Consider the following 16957-nt stretch of genomic DNA (forward strand, 5'->3'; position numbering starts at 1 on the left):
AGTCAGGCTGCTTTCTCCTCCTCTCCGTGAAAAATAAATAAATAAATAAAAATGTAAACAGTAATTAAGATAATAGGTCAAGACTTCCCTACGAGAGAGGCAAGAGGGAACAGTGAGTTCTTGGTGATGCTGTGCACATCAAGTTGCCCCCCGAAGCCTTCCCCCAGATCTCATTCCACGCATTTCACAATTGCTATGTTGAGCAGCGAAGCCACCACAAGCGTGTTTTTCAAACAACTGAATCCATGGGGAGGCTGCTTCAGATACCCCATACGTCATATAGCAAGTGGTGATGACAGTGGTTTTAATGGGAGCAAAAACTTTTACAAGACCTTGAAAATTTCCACTCTTTTATTCCTTTGTTTTCCCTATGAGGTAAAATATTTCTGTTTGATTTCATCCCTATTGCAGGCTCCCGTAAAGCCTGAAAGTGATATACATCTCTCAACTCTGCACATTTTGTGGATTTTATGGTAGTGTGTTATCATGTACAAAAACTTCAAGATTTAAACACCGGGAAATGAAACCATTCAGAAGGCACTGATATATATGAGAAATAAATCTGAAGAGTAGAGTTTGGGGTTATTTTTTTGTTTGTTTTTATTGTTGTTTTGTTTTGATTATACAATCACTCCTTGAAACAGAATCTCAGTTAATAATCTAATCCAGATGTATACAAATGTCCTAATGTCATCTTGTCTCATATTTTTATTACACTCTCAGATATTACATTCTTTTGTGAGTAGAACCAAAGTGTCTAGCCTGCTAAAAAGAAATATACCAGTATAAGCATTCATCTCTTAATAAAATATAGTCTGAGACGATAATGCAGGATCACATGGAGCTAAACACACCATATACTCAGTACCCAAGTGGCAAGTTAAAATCTACTTGAGATTATTGAAGCATAACCAGGCAGGAACAAATCATTTTTATAAATTCAAAGCCATGTTTTCTTTAACCTGGTGGAATTTGAGGAAGAATCCAAATTAATTGTTTTCTGGACTAAGTGCAGAAGACAATTTCTTGAATTGTCACCTTATTTTTATCTCTAATTTTTTAACCCTTTTGTACCCAAAGTGCCTTTCCAGACAAGTTAAACCAACAGCATTATAAGCTGCATTAGTATGATAAGGCTACAAGAAGACAATATTTGTTACTCAAGTGATTTATAACCAAATACTCCACTTATTAGCAAAGACTAGTACTGGATCCATCAGTCTGGACAGAAGTAAATTAACCATTAACTTTCTGACACCTAGCATAAAACAACCATTTAGGTCTTACCATCTAAGTAATTAATTTAGGCTCTCTTTGTGAACACGACGGGAATTAAAAGGTGGGCTGAAACTATTCACACATCTCACTTGACTAATTTGTATTAAATACCTCTTATTTAAACTACAGAAGCTAGGGAAAATGAATATCCCGTCATTATAGGATAGCTATAGTAAGAACCAGTTCCACAGACACAGGTATGTGTCTACTTCCTACAGGTTTCAGTAAGAAGCTAGGAGGTTCCTACAAGCTCCTGCATAACACTTTCCATCTTTTAATTTTAAATGGTTTGCAGAGAAAAGAAAGGCTTTATTCCTGATGAATACACGGGAGAAAGGAGGTAGGAAAATAAATTAATTCTGCAAAGTCCTGGGAAAGTAAATAGGGATTGAATGAAGGGAAGCTGGGAATAGAAGATGGTCACAAGGCATGCAGGTACTGTGATGAGAACACAATCCCTTGCTGCCCAAGCAAGACCAATAGAGCATCTTTGGGTCATTCAAGTGCCCAGTGAATACCAGAGAAATTGATGCGGTGAAGATAAGGCTGGGAAATTAAGGCAGTAGTCCAGAATCAGAGAAGAAGTCCTGATCTTGCCCTCAGGATCATGATAAATGTTTCTTCACACCATACGTATGTAAACTGAGAACTCCTGTCACACAATAGTACGGACGGTGAAAGTTTGACCAGGTTCAAAATAATGACAGACAAAATTCATGGAATTAAAAATTATTAAGAGATGCTAAACACAGTACTCACACCTTCATGGCAGGAAATTCTGGTACTTTGAACTGGTGCAGCCTTCATGAATTCATTAACAAAGATAAGTTCCTTTTTTATGCCAGTTCTATAATCTTCCCTAGACTCCTGCCATCAGCCAATCATCTCAGCAATACACTGGTTTGACTGGGCAGAGCCATAAGATGGTACTGACAGGTGTATGGTCATTGAATTCTTTAGAGGTGGTTGTGGGCATTTGCTCATCTAGCCAGTATATTTGAATCCTTAGCTTAAAGATCACACTCTGCAATTGGGTTTCAGCCTTTGTGTTTGCAGCATTTAATTTACTCTACATGATTAAGTACTGTAATGACGATGTCACTATAAGTTTATCAGCAAGTAAAGTACTCGGGTACTTGGGTACTTCATATGGGTTACTTCAGTCCATACAAACACTTACATAGCAACACCTCTACTGAAGTAATATTGAGGGTGCTTCTAGAGTTTCTGTTTGGTTTGGTTTTTCTGTGTTTAAGGATGTACTGCTTGTCTGTGGTGAAAGTAATTGCACAGCCAAACCACAATGCCAGTATACCTAGACAAAGAAAGTTTATGTATCTTTTAATTTTTTTAATTTAGCCTAAGTGAATCAATGATTTTTATAATTATGAACTATTATACTATCCACCCATGTAAATACATGCAAGATGATCATGGGTCTAGACTGTTTTTCTGTGTTTATTTTGTCTATAATTTGTGTGTATGTGTGCTCTTCTGCCCCTTTCCAGTCCCTTCCAAACTCATTCATCAGTTACTACTCCACCTGAGAGTCAACAGATATTATATTCTTGAAACTATCAGGGTCTATAAAGAGAGCTTAAAAGTGGAAAAGCTGCTGCACAGGCATACTCATAACTGTATACTGGGAATGAATGCTCTAGCTGCTGGAAAAACTTCAGTTGTTGTTCACTACTTATTAGATTCCAAAGAATACAACTTCATGGACCAAATTCATAGGAAAATGGTCTTCATTTGCTCTGCTCCTGAAGTTACTTGAAATACCCATTGACATTTGAAGCCAACAGACAATAATCAAGTTTGCCTTTGCAGATTCCTAAACCAAACTTCAGTTAGAGTAATCAGCTTAATTCCATTGGTTGCTTAGCCATAATCCAGTTAGCTCATCCATCAATGATCATTGGGTTTTGGTCCCAGTATACAGGGCAATAAAGGAATGGGTGAGAAGAAACTTCCTAAGCGCTGATTGCTCTACCGCTTCACATTCTCACAGACTTTTTGTCATCTAGTGAGTGTAATCAGGGTGTATGTGTTCTTCATACCTTACCTGATGAAAGGAGATTCTGTGATTGTAAGAGATTGTAGAGGTTATAATTAACAGAAATCTACTAGATTTCTACTAATACTAGATGTATTGCATGCTTCTGAAATAATGAGAAGAATAGCTGTTAAAAGATATCCAAGGTACTCTCATCCATTCTGCTGCCAACACAAGTTTATTTCCACCACATATTTGCAAGTGCAGCAGTACTCAAATGGTAATGCTTGGAGCTACTTCTGTCATAACCATGAAGCATCAGTCAACCTTTGAACGATGACACCTTCTGCTTCTTATAGCCCAGAAAAGGGTCGTTGAGGGTTCCCAGTGGCTATTTTAATCAAGAAAAATCAAAATAAGTATTTGTCTGCAATCCGCACAGCTGCTTCTTGTCTTTTTCTTATGATTTTTTGTTGTTCTTGTTTCTTTTCTGGTGGTTGCTGTGTTTGTTTGGGCTTCTCAGTTTTCATTCTTTTCTTTTGTTTTTTGGTTGTTTTTTTTTACCTGGAAAGTAAGGGTAAGAACACTGCTTAAGTGCTACAGCAAAATTACTTTGGATAGAAAAAATGGTACCAAACATTTTTAAGAATAATGGCTAGAAGAGATGTGTGTTTCATTAATTAACATATTAATCTAGCCATGCTGATGAAAATAGTATTGGTTACCTGTATGAATACTTGCTGGTTTGTTTTTGAAATTGTTTGTGAGTTCTGGAGTCCACATTATTCTTGTTTCTCATTATCAGTTAATTGCCATCATTAATCATTGTTTTCTTGATTAAAAAGTAACAGTCAGTTCAATACCATGTGATATGGATGACTAATCACAACTCAGGAGTAATAAAGAGTTGAAATAAATGTTCATGAGCAAGTTGTCATCTGTAATTTGTCCTCATAAACTAGTTGGCAAATACTTATGTGCAATGAATACTTCCATACAAATTAAGATGAGCTTGAAAATGATTCATAAACAGGGGAAAATGGTTGAACTCATCTCCTATTTCATTTGCAATAAATAATTTGGACAAATACAGTTATCAGAGGGGGAAGCAGAAGACCTTTATGTAAAGTGGGTATCTACAATGCAAATGAGTAGAAAATGACTGTTGCCATTGCTTTCTGCTATCAAAATGTTAAAGTACCAGGTGCTGATGTGGTTCCACTCACAAGACTGCTACATAATCATATTAGCATTTCTCTCTTCTGTTTTGTCAGAATTTTTACTTTCTTAATTATCCAGTTTCTCTTGTCTTTCTTTCATAGTAAAATAGTGGTGGGTGGCTACCTCCAAGCAGTCTGTCATGCTTGTTGCTTCTAAGTGCTTGGTTTCAACGGCCTTAAACACAGTTTGGGTAGGAGTGTCATCTATGGAAAACTATCATCCATGGCGATTGGAGTAATCCTAAGATACCTGAGATACTCAGATGGAGCTTACAGATGTGACATAGAATTTAAGGAGAACTCATTGTCTTCCTTATCTATAGTGAGATATAGTGAATCTCAAGCCTCACCTATATGTAGACGGCCTGCACTTAGGTGTTTTAATCTGGAGATGAACTCAGCTCCTAGAATAAGGTGACATGAAGCTCACCCAGAAATTTTGTCCATGCCACAGCCTTTCTTTTTGCATGCAATCTAATAAAAATAAAGAAATAAAAACTTCTTTCCTCTTCATCTTTAACCAAGTATTATTAAGCTCATTTATTTATTTGCATTCATTCAGACATCAACTATCTTAAATGCATCTACTACATGGTTTCTATTTGGCCACAAAGCAATCACACTGTACAGTCTGTATTCAGTTATTATTTTTTTTTAATTTTGTTTATTTTGTGGGGTTTGGGTTTTGTTTTTTTTTTCTTACCTTCTTAGTCATTTTTTCCCTCTGTCTGCATTCTGCCTGTCCATATTTCCCTTCCAAGCTGGCATGATAAGGCACTGTGGGAACAGACTGATTAAGCTATTAGAGAAGTCTTTGTACAACAATGAACCAGATGATAAGTGGTGCACATCTATGAATAAGAAAAGGAATCTTCTAAAAGCATTCACAGTATAATATACCACAGAGAACAGAAGAAAATGATTTTGCTTGTGTGGATACATAGAATAACAAAGGGTACATAGCAGGTCAAGAACTCACCAGTTTTTTTATTCTGTCATAGGAAATTATCTAATCCATCTGATCTGAACATCTCTAGTACTTAGATGTTCTATATGGATAATAATCTTCAAGTGAAGTAGTCTTTCTATGGGAAGTTTCGACATTCTCTGGAGAAGATGCTGTCCCTGTAGAGGGACAGCCTGCTTTCCTAGGTACAGACAATTCAATTGTCTGGACTGGATCTGCCCCTGAAGACCCTCAGAGACATCTGCCTCTGTCCCTGGAATATACAGGACTCTTCAGAAACCTGTGACACAACTGAAATAATTACCTGAAAATTCCATGCTGTGTTAGTGCCTAAATCAGGCAAATTCTATTCCACCTTTCAGCTGTGTCTCACACAGCTTATTCTTATTTATAGAGGGCTGTTACTGTCTAGGTAGTTAGTAATTTATTTCCCTGAATGCATCAGTTTCATTATTTTAACCAAGGAAGCATCAACCAGATTCATTCAGAAGCAGTTACCAGATTTCTGAGGGCTTTTTTTAAGGATAAACACATTTGCTTCAATACATTTACCATCAGAGTAGTCAAAAAGTTATGTGACATGTGGCTCTGACATGTTCTTCTCTACAGAGTTTGAATTATTATCACAAATATAGATGTTGCAGTATGGTCTTTATGAGAAATATATGTGTGAATGAGGAAACAAGTGAGAATGTGTGAGCATGTATTTATATAGGTACATGCAAAGTCACCCTCAATACCAGATGTTATCACAAAATCCAAAGCATAAATCAAGAAATACAAATAGACAACATCTTGTCCACTTTGAATAGGTGCTGTAGATGATCTTTTTGTCAGCCCACGAATTACTCAAGTGTTCCTCAGGGGATGAGATATATCATCTTTTACTATTAGCTATTCTTGTTACATGCCTGAAGTGATGGAGTAGCGTGCTTCTATTTCAATTACACAGGCTTCTTTACTGGATATGGATTGATTTTATTTTACCCTATAAGAAGAAATGCTGTTATTACATTTAATGATTAAAATCCTTCTTACACTCAGCTAAAATATAAATCAGTGGTTTCAAAAAACAGGCTCCAAGCTAAACAAAATTGCTCTGGGAGACCAAATAACTAAGGGAATTACCATTGGGCTATTCAAGTTTTCACCTCTATAGCAGGTCACTAATTGGATCTAGACCAGGCTTATAGTAGTGACCTGAATTTGGAACCAAAATTATTTTATCTGCTGTGTATCTTATGTCTCCATCCAATTCTTAGAAAGTACTGGTACAGGGATGGGCATGACAGTGAATGAATCACCCAGTCGTCTTAGTTAGCATTGTATGAGATGCTGCATTTAGAAGATTCTTGTTTACACCATTAAATGGGGCAGATATCCAGACGATTAGCCCAGAGTTAAAACAATTTATTTTCAAATATTTGAAATTAGTAAAAGGTACAGAGTAGATGGCTGAAGAGGGAAATTTTGTTATATGCAGAGGTTGGATAAGCATATTTTTCCTGAATTTCAAGAGCTCATAATTTAAAAACAAAAACAAAAAACCCACATATAAGTATGAAAACAGTAATACTGATATTCTCATCCTTTGAAAACAATACATCTGATTCAAAGGCCTTGGATACTAGCAGAATGTTAATCCTGTCGGACATAGCCTATGGTTTTCATTTTACTTTTAGGCTACATTTCAGAAATGCGATGATTTGAAGTGGAGATGAGGGCAGAATATGCCCCTTCAATATCAGAAGCACATTTACAGCTGAAAGAAGGTTGGTCCATAATATTACAAACTTACTACTTCTTTATCTCTGCTTTATCAGCTGATATGTCCTATTTTTCTCCTTCAAATCAATACAGAGTTGTGAGTCAGGAAGAGCCCTGCAGGATTATTTTATCCCAGGGGAATGCCAGGTTTTCATATCATATCACTTCAAGTTCCTTTTGATTATAATTGCTTTGTGAGTTTATGCAAAATTTCAGCTCTAAAAATGTATTGTTCACCATATGAAGTTTTACAGTATCTAACCAAAAGTGTTGCTGCTTTTCAAACCATTGGATATCAACAGCTGTCCTTGGAGGTTTGCATCTTAGAAAATCTTATATTTCATATTCTGGCAAAGAATTCAGTGGGGAATCTAAGCTCACAAGGTGAGAAAGGGGCAAATATCTACTGAGCAGTACGTAAGTGGGAAACACTTGGTCAATAGCTCACTTCTTCACAATCTAAGTCTGCTTCTTTTTCCTGCCAGATGGTGTGTGAGATTTATTTCTGGGCTTCTAGACAGAGAAAAGGCATCTGAGCTGCTTTGAGGCTGCATCTCTTCTCCAACACTCTTATACAAGGATTTCAGAAGACTCTGTTGTAAAGTGCGAAGTGGAAGTTTTTCAGAATTCAGTTTGCTCCTTTCTCACAGAGGAATTTTTTAGTCATCATCTCAATCAAAACATCTTGGAGACACAAACCTAGGAAAAAAATGACTGCGCAGTATAAGAAAGCACACATGTGCAAGCCCCATGCACATCCCCAAAACTTAGTAGCTAGATTGCTTGCAGACATTTACTTCTGATTGAAAGAGGTCCAGCTGTAGGGAGCATCCTATTCCAAATAAATACAGTAAGACGATGCAGCTCTACACAAACATGCCAAACTTTCCTCAGGACTTCTGACAGCAGGGAGCCAATTACTTTGAAAAGAATGGGTTCTGTCTCGCGACTTCAGCAACACAAATTCATCTCCCTTGATCCCAACATCAAGGTAGAGCTTTGCATTTTCAATATTTTAATTCAATACAAAGCAGCATTTTCAATGTTATTTATTTATCTACGGTGGGTAGAAGCTTGTTGGGTTTTTCTGCAATCAGATGTAGCTGTGGCTGGGCTAAAAGAGGCATATAAATAATAGATGGTTTCTTTCACTTAAAGAGGGATCCACCATTTCTTGCCCTCTTTTTAATTTGGGAAGGGAATATCATTTTAAACAATGGCAGATTCTTTCCCATCAAATCAGAGAAGAAGGAGGGCTCTGAAAGAACAATGGCTGATGCCACAGCATGACTATCTGACAGACTTGAAAAGTGACTGTAAAGTTGCCAACACAAGAAGCCTTTTATCTTTGATGATAGTATTTGAAGCTTGTGATTTTCATCCAAGGAATAGGAGGAGGTATGTGACGTCCTCCCACTACTTCTTTTCTCACTGTTTTAATTACCATTATTTAAAGTATATAAATATTCACAAAATAGGGAACCCTTTTTTTTTCTTCAAAATTCCTCTGTGTGAGTTACAGGACTATCTTCAATACATCATTGAGTTTGGCTTTATTCCTAATACAAAACTGTATAGCTCTTTACATTTATTTGCATTTATGTTCATATTATGGGTAAACAGCTACCCTTACATGCAACTAAATTCCTTTAGAATCTTCATCACAAGCACATTTAATCACTGGGAAGATTTTCACTGGTTACTAATACAGCCATGGTTTTGCTATGCAAGATGACAATCACAAGGCTTTTCCTAATCAGGCTGTAGCCTTCATCTCTCCCAGGGATACTCTCCAGACCCAACTAAAATCTGCATTTGAGTGTTATGGAATATCCTGACTCATCAGCTGTAGCGTTTAAAGGTTAATTAAAACTGTTCCACACATGCTGCATGAGACATCAGCCCATGTTATAAGACCATGAGTATGTGCACTATGCTATGGCAGTTTCCATTTATTCCTGGAAGTGGATCGCCGGAGGAAGTACTGATAGGGTAAGGCTGATGCACCATGACCAGGTGCACCAATTGGATGCATCAGGTGCTTAAACTCCAAGTGAAACAAAAGATGATTTGGTTCCTGTACTGCAGATGAAGGGGAAAAAAAGCCAAAGGGAGAGTTGTTTGCATTTGAAACATCCCTTGCTTAGATTAGTGCATCTACCTCAGACACGGACATAAGCTTGCAATTCACTGCTGAAACCTGATCCCGGCTTAAGCATTTAGGTTTCCCTTGAGGAGAAGACTGACAAGGCAGCTCTCTTTTGCAAAATATCTCATTCAGGAAACGGTAAAGCTGAGTTCAGCGTCTTCCTCAAACTAACAGGGTTTTAATTTATACCTTCCAGAAGTGCTGGAGGATGCACGAACTGCTGCCTGTAGGCTCACCTGGGTGGGAAGATGCCTCTACATCTGTTCAAGCTGAATTTTTGTACAGCTAGGCACACAGAATATATGGCACCAAAAGGAGAAGAGCCTGATTCTGTATGTGAGATTAAGGACAACAATATCTGGCCTTGCTTATGTGATACTGTGTAGACACAATGTGTACACATCTTAACCTACATCAGCACTGGAGGGACAAAAAGAACAAAAACAAAAAAAAAAAAAAGTTTTCTGTTTCCTGTTAAGGACTCCATTTTCTAAGCTATCTCATCTCATCTCTTCTGATGCTTTATATTTATTTTTATATTTATATTTATATATTTATAAATATACTTTTTCACCCCAGCTTTAGACAGGAAGGATATGAGGGATCTTGTTAAGAACACCTCCTTGGCTTGTAGCAAGGATATCCTTCTCTTTAGCACTTTAATCTGAACAGTGTGAACATTAATTTAAATCCTCGGTCTTCTATTTCCTGAACAAATGTTCTACACAGTATATGCTCTATATATGATAATTTACTCTTAACTGAAATCAGTGTCATTCAAAAACTTCATCTTAGGCCAAGTACTTACAGTAATTAGATCTTATAAGAGGTGGTATATTTGCTTTCACATGTGTCCAAAGCCAATGTAAAGCCTTATTACTCTCAGAAATAGTGATTTTAGCCTATGCCCTACATTTCTGCCCATTAGCACTCAGGTAGCCATATGGATGGTTATTAGCTTGCTTATCCAGTTACTGTCCACCCATAAAAATGCTTGTGTTTGCCTAGGGAGACCATGGGACCACACGCTTAGGATTGGAGGGGTAAGAGTAGGAACAGACTTCCTTCTGTGTCACTCAGATTGGCTTAAATTGCCTGTGGCTGATCATTTGCTGTAAGACAGCAATTGTAAATACTAGATCTCCAATATAAGAGGTAAGAGCCTAAGGAATTTTTTCCAAAATATCAGTAACACTCTGGGGACGTATGCAGGAACTTTTCAATCAACCCCAAGCAGCTTAGAAGGGGTTTTCTCTGACTGCTCTCCTGCATTTAGGCTTCCTATACGATAATTTAAATGCCTGGAGCTGTTGTCTTGAATTTGATCCCCCTGCGGAATAAGAAGAACTAGATGGGATTATTAGCACATGTGGCTTTATGCTGTGCTCTCTGGTAACAGGAAAAATATATGAATTCTTCCCTTTCCAGCATTAAAAGAAACAGTTCTCAGGATTATCTACGGTTTTTGTTAAGAGCACATAACAATACTGCTGATTTAGAACAAAGGCACATTTAACCTAGTTCTTGTTTTTGACAACAGTTGACAGTAGAAGCTTTGTAAAACACATTAGAAAGAGGTAAGTGTATCAATAGCTTCCTACCATCAGCAGCTTAGGGTCTTCCTTAGCCACAGGCTATACCAGATCCTTATGTTTAACAGGTATTTGATTGAAGATTGAGTGGTCTGTAATGAGCAGTGCAGTCGATATGCTGGAGGGAAGAGAAGCCATCCAGAGGGACCATCATCCAGATAGGCTGGAGAAGTGGGCCCATGAAAACTCAATGAGGTTCAACAAGGCCAAGTGCAACATGCTGCACTTGGGCCAGGGCAATCTCAGGTGCTTATACAAACTGGGAGAACTCCTTGAGAGCAGCTCTGCAGAGGAGGACTTGGGAGTCCTGGTGGATAAGAAGTTGGACATGAGCCAGCAGTGTGTGTTTGCAGCCCGGATGGCCAACTGTGTTCTGGGCTGCATTAAAAAAGGGGTGACCAGCAGGAAGGGGGAGGTGATTGTCCCCCTCTACTCAGCTCTTGTGAGGTCCCATCTGGAGTACTGCGTCCAGGCCTGGGACCCCCAGTATAGGAAGAATGTGGAGCTCTTGCAATGAGTCCAGAGGAGGGCCACTAAGATGATCAGAGGACTGGAACACCTCAACAACTTAATTTACAACTCCTAGACAACGTGGGACAGGAGATGGACAGGTAGAGCCTTCGGGCATCTGCATGAGAAGAATTTAAAACACTGAGGAAAACAGAAGATATTAGATTCTTAAAGCTAAGCAAACCAAGAAGACTGAGGGCTGGTTGAATCTCTTTCTGTTAAGAGTTCAATGTTAATAGTTCAAGTGCCATGTTAGGTGTCTTACTGCTATTTATTTCTTCTTCCTAGAAACCCTAGAAATCAATTTTCATTTAAGGGCTGTACTTATAAATACATGCTTCCCTTCTCTGTATATACATATACACAATTAAAAGGCATGTTGAATATTGCTATATTTAATAAATATTTTGTATTTGTCTTCCTGTAGTATATACACATGTATAAATATGTATTTGCATGTGTGTATACATATATTTGTGTATATGTGCATACCTATGGAGGTGTTCAAGGCCAGGTTGGATGGGGCCATGGGCAGCCTGGTCTAGTGGAATTTAATGTGGAAGTTAATGGCCCTGCCTGTGGTGGGGGTGTTGGAGCTTTGTGGTCTTTGAGTTCCCTTACTACCCAGTCTATTCTGTGATTCTGTGATATATTAAGAAACATGTATATGAATAGAATATATTTGCTCATTCTCACTTTGGTACCTAAGGCAGGATTTCCTGGAAGAAAAATTTGGTTAAATATCCCACTAGGTTGCTTGTATTGCTTCTTCAGATTTCCCTGAAAACTTAGGGCTCAGTCAATAAATGTGTTGAAAAAACAAAGCAAAAACATTTTACAGTGCATTCCCAGGACCTCCAGTTACATATCTTCCTGAAGTCATTATTGTCACTATTGGAAGCTTTTCACTGTTCTTTTGTTTTCTCTTTTTTGTTCACTTTTTCTTGAATTTCTCTATAGATATTTCAGTAAACTGACATTATTATTCTTTGCACTTTCTCTGCTTTCATCTGTGAAAGACTTTTTCCTTTTATTTAACTCCTACATCATTCTCCAGTTCACTGTCACTCAGACAAAAATGAAAGAAAAAGAAAATGAAGGACAGAAACTAAAATGAATAGAAACGCCATAAAATATTTCATCGGGCACAGATTCCACAGGATGGAAATGCTCTCTGATCTAATCAGGCTTTGGTGTAAGCTCAGGCAGCTTACACCATCAGACTCCTGAACGGATTCCACACATTTCTTTATATGGCTTTTTCTGCTACAGAGGCCAAACTGGACTGGACCCTATTACTTATCTCACAAGAGTGCAACAAAGTTCAGTGAATTTACATTTGGAAAAGCAAATTTTGTAAAGAAACAGTGAAAGTAATAAAGGCACTATTCCTACCAGAAAATATAGCTCTGTAGAAAGACAGATGTGAAAAGAGCTGTTTCCTGCAATCATGCAGTGCCTCTGCCATTTATGCTCTGCTCTGTCTTCCCCTCTTTCAAGAGGCAGGTACCCAAATGGATTTACTCAAGCATTCACATTCACATTTCTTTTCAAAATGCTCATCATCTGGCAAAAGGAATGAAAAAGAAAGACAGAATGACAGAAAGAAAGCGGAGAATAGCAAAAAATAAGAAAAAGAAAAAGAAAAAAAAAAAAGAGGGAGGAAGGGGAGAAATGAACCCACACCCAGACTTCTAGACTTGAGTGAAGCACACAAAAAAAAGGCTTTCTTTGACAGACAGAGGGGATGCTGGTGGGGTATTTCTGAAAAGATGGGATGTACTTCACAGTAAGGCTTACAATAAAATGGAGGCAGCAGAGTCAGAAAGAGAAGCAGAGACTGTCATGTTGGTACCTCCTACAGCACTGAACTGACACAGAAGCTATCTCCCTTGCAAGTGCTCAGAGGGGAAATTATTTCTGCAAATAAACAGTCTCTGAGCCATGACTGGAGACAGCATGTGAGAACGCATATGTTAGAGTGCAGTCACTCCAGATTTTGCTTTATTTGCATTGCAGCATATTGTGACCTATATTAAATGGTCTCCACGCACTGACCAAAAAGAAAGTGGTCTCAAATGACACAGCCCTGCATACAGACAGAGAGCTCCATTTCATTAGAAGTGCAATGCAAAATCGTGCTGCAGCTTTGATTTTGCCATTTTAAAGCAGTGATATACACCTGACACAGGACACCCCTGGGCATGATTAGCTGCTTATCACAGTGCTATGAAGGGCTTGGGGCTCTACAGTCACTGATAAAAGTCCCTCTCTCAGTTAACTGCCATCCCAACAGTGATACTGTGCCTCATAGTGCCATGTGGCATAAGACATGCCAGTGCCTTGCTTAAATGTCCCAACACCCCTCCTCCAGCATCCCAGAGCCCATCCTGTATGCTGTATAGTCACACATATAGAGTGTTGTGTACAAGACAATAAACCTCTGTACCCGAGCTGGCTTCCACGGGCCCAGCTCAATAGTGTCTGGGCAAACAAACTAGTAAGTCCTTCAAATGATAACAGAGTGCAGTAGCAGTAACAACAACATCCAGATGCTGCTGAACACATTTCTTCCATAGGAGAATGCAAAGACCAGAATTGTAAATCCCAGTTTTACAGAAAAGGAATTGAGAGGGCTAAAGCTAATTTGTTTTCCTACACTGTAGCATGGATATAACAACAATGAAATATAGTCCTTATTATGATTTTTATAATGGAAAGAAATAAAAAATAAGAGGGTGTGGACATGAACACATACAGAATAAACTGCATATTTGTCTCACAGGCGCACACAAACAAATGGGTTGAGAACAAGATTGTATAAAATAAATAACTTTGTAAATTTTGAAAACACCAGGTCTGAAATCCCTTCTGTGTCCTTCTAGCACTCTTAGGATACAGCCTTCCATTGCAACAGAAGATGCTAGATTTTTCTCTGCTATGAATCAAGACTGTATCCAGGGGTAAACTTAAACACAAATACCAGAAAAATGCAAAGGGGCAGCAATTATATTGTAGGAATATGCTTAATAGTAATGCTGGGCTTTTCTAAATGCTGACCTTTCATTGTTACTGTTCTTTAAATGTGTGTTAAATATTAAAAAAAGCTAACTTTTTGTATTTACACAAACATAGTTGCTACGTTCCGAGAATAAGCATCTTCTGAGGTAGACTGGAAATAGAAGGTCAGCAGCAGCTATGTGACACACAGAAGATTGTTCAGCTGTGTTATTTATCTAAGTATAGACCCTAAATTGCCTAAACATGATCTGCGGGACAGTTTGGGTCATTTTTGTTACCCAAATGGTCCATCTGACACGCCACTCATCATTCAGGATACTGTATGCTTGGTTATACTCTGAACACTTGGATCAGATGTTATCAAGCCCTCCTGCTCAGTTTGCTCCTGCAAGGTAAAAACAAACACCAGCCCATCCATTTGGACTCATCTGTGGTATTTTTATTTACCACACCCACTCCAAGCAGCCTTCATAATTAGTAGCTTTGTGAAGTGCCTGCAGCATTTGGCTGTCTCCTGCTTGCTTGCCTCTGAGCAAATGGAAGGGCATTTGGTGCAACCGAGACAGTCAGGAAGCAGCTGGGAGAGGTGGCTGCATTAACACCTTGACATGGGGGCTCAAATCTGCCTTTCCCACCTCACCATTTCAGTTCACACGATGACACTGAACCAGACACAGGGCATCTGTGTGAATACTGCAGCCATAACTAGCTCCTCTCCACTCTGCAGGATCAGGTCTCAAACACTACCATGCTCAGACATTGTCTGCAACACTAGATGTTTGCATTTAAACTGCATTTTGCTGTTTCTGCCCATCAAAAAATACGTTAGAACTTACAGTGATACCGGATAATATCCCTCTCTCCTGCTGACACATTTTGTCAGCCAACCCAGAGGAGCAGCTGAGATCCAAGTTGTGTTGCCCTTCAAGCAAGGAAAGCAAGAAAGGTACCACAATAAACCCCATAGAAATGAAGCCTCTTGAGAATGACTATCCTGTTTAATGGGCCAGTCTTTCTGCAGCTTACTGTGACAAACAACAGTTCTTGTCCACAAAGGCAAGAATTAAAAGAAAGACTTTTAATTTGCAGCAGTGATTTAATGTAGCTTTTTAAGAAGGCACTGCAATTAAAAGACCAGTAACACAGGAGTTTTCAGCGTGGAGCGGCTGTGAAATCCGCTGTATAATAGTTGAGGAACTAAGGATTTACAGTGGCTGAGTAGAGGATGCTCTGTTACCACAGGTTTAAATACACCTATCATATCTTGCTTCAGTGGCAGTGAGAAATCTCTTGAGGACCTCTCTTGAGGAGCCAAATATATCTTTCATTTTTATCCTACCCGGTGAATTTGGCATGAAATCCTACTTTGACACCACCCACAGCTTGTTCCATGGTACTCTTGAAAACAAAACTCAACCCAATACAAAGTCACCACTGAAATAAAGCAACTGTCTCCTACACAATGTCAGTCTGAAGAGAAGAAATTTCTAATGAATGCCCCCAAAACTTCAGGGGATGTCAGAAACAACAGGAGTAGCCCACTTTCCTTGCAATCCCACATAAAGCATAAGGGCTATGACTCTACAGAGAGATGGGAAGGATAGCTCTGTTTAACATGAATAAGTAGACAGTAAAAGGTAGCAAGTAAGGAACAAGATGAGCTTGCAGCAATACAATTTGTGAGAAGTCTGTGCTGTCGAGTGTTTGAAGAATAACAAATGAGGGCAGGTTCTTCACAGTGCTCTTGAACTGGAGAGTTATTATTTAGATTAGATGCTAGGAATACATTTATACTCAGAGGACAGTGAGGAACTGGCAGAGGCTGCCCAGAGAAGCTGTGGATGCCCCATCCCTGGAGGTGTTCAAGGCCAGGCTGGATGGGGCCCTGGGCAGCCTGAGCTGGTGGATGGCATTGCCCATGGCAAGGGATTGGAAATGATTGAGTTTTAAGGACCCCTACATTCTGTGCCATTCTGTGACTTTATGATAAATCAGAAGACTCATTGCAACTCACTGAGCATTGCATACATGAGAGACTGCAACAGCTTTTCTGACTACAAAATCTCCTGTTAATTTCCAGCAGGCGATTTTGCAGTAGTATCCAACCACCTCATATGGAACAAATCCAACTCAACCATACCAAAACCTTTTGTCACACAAAAAGCCTCCATCTCCCTCATAAATTTTCTCCTACTATGACCACACAACATGCAACATCTGATTCTAGAGGGATGCAGAAGAAACTGCAATCAACAGACTTTTAGATAAATATGGAAGGCAAGTCCAGAGCCAAAGATGACAGAAGCAGGCAGTGTCCTCACCATCCAGAGACAATGTTCCTTGGTACCCAAGGAAGAAGAATGGAGTCAGGCTGGTGACAGTAACTAGTTCTGCTTCAGGTTTAGCAATTGCACACCAAGCCCATAAAGCTGAGTACAAGGTCAAGCCAGAAAGTCA

This window comes from Coturnix japonica, chromosome 1 (genome assembly GCF_054131305.1).
Source record: "Coturnix japonica strain WE chromosome 1, WE-NBRP24, whole genome shotgun sequence".
NCBI classification, from domain to species: Eukaryota; Metazoa; Chordata; class Aves; order Galliformes; family Phasianidae; genus Coturnix; species Coturnix japonica.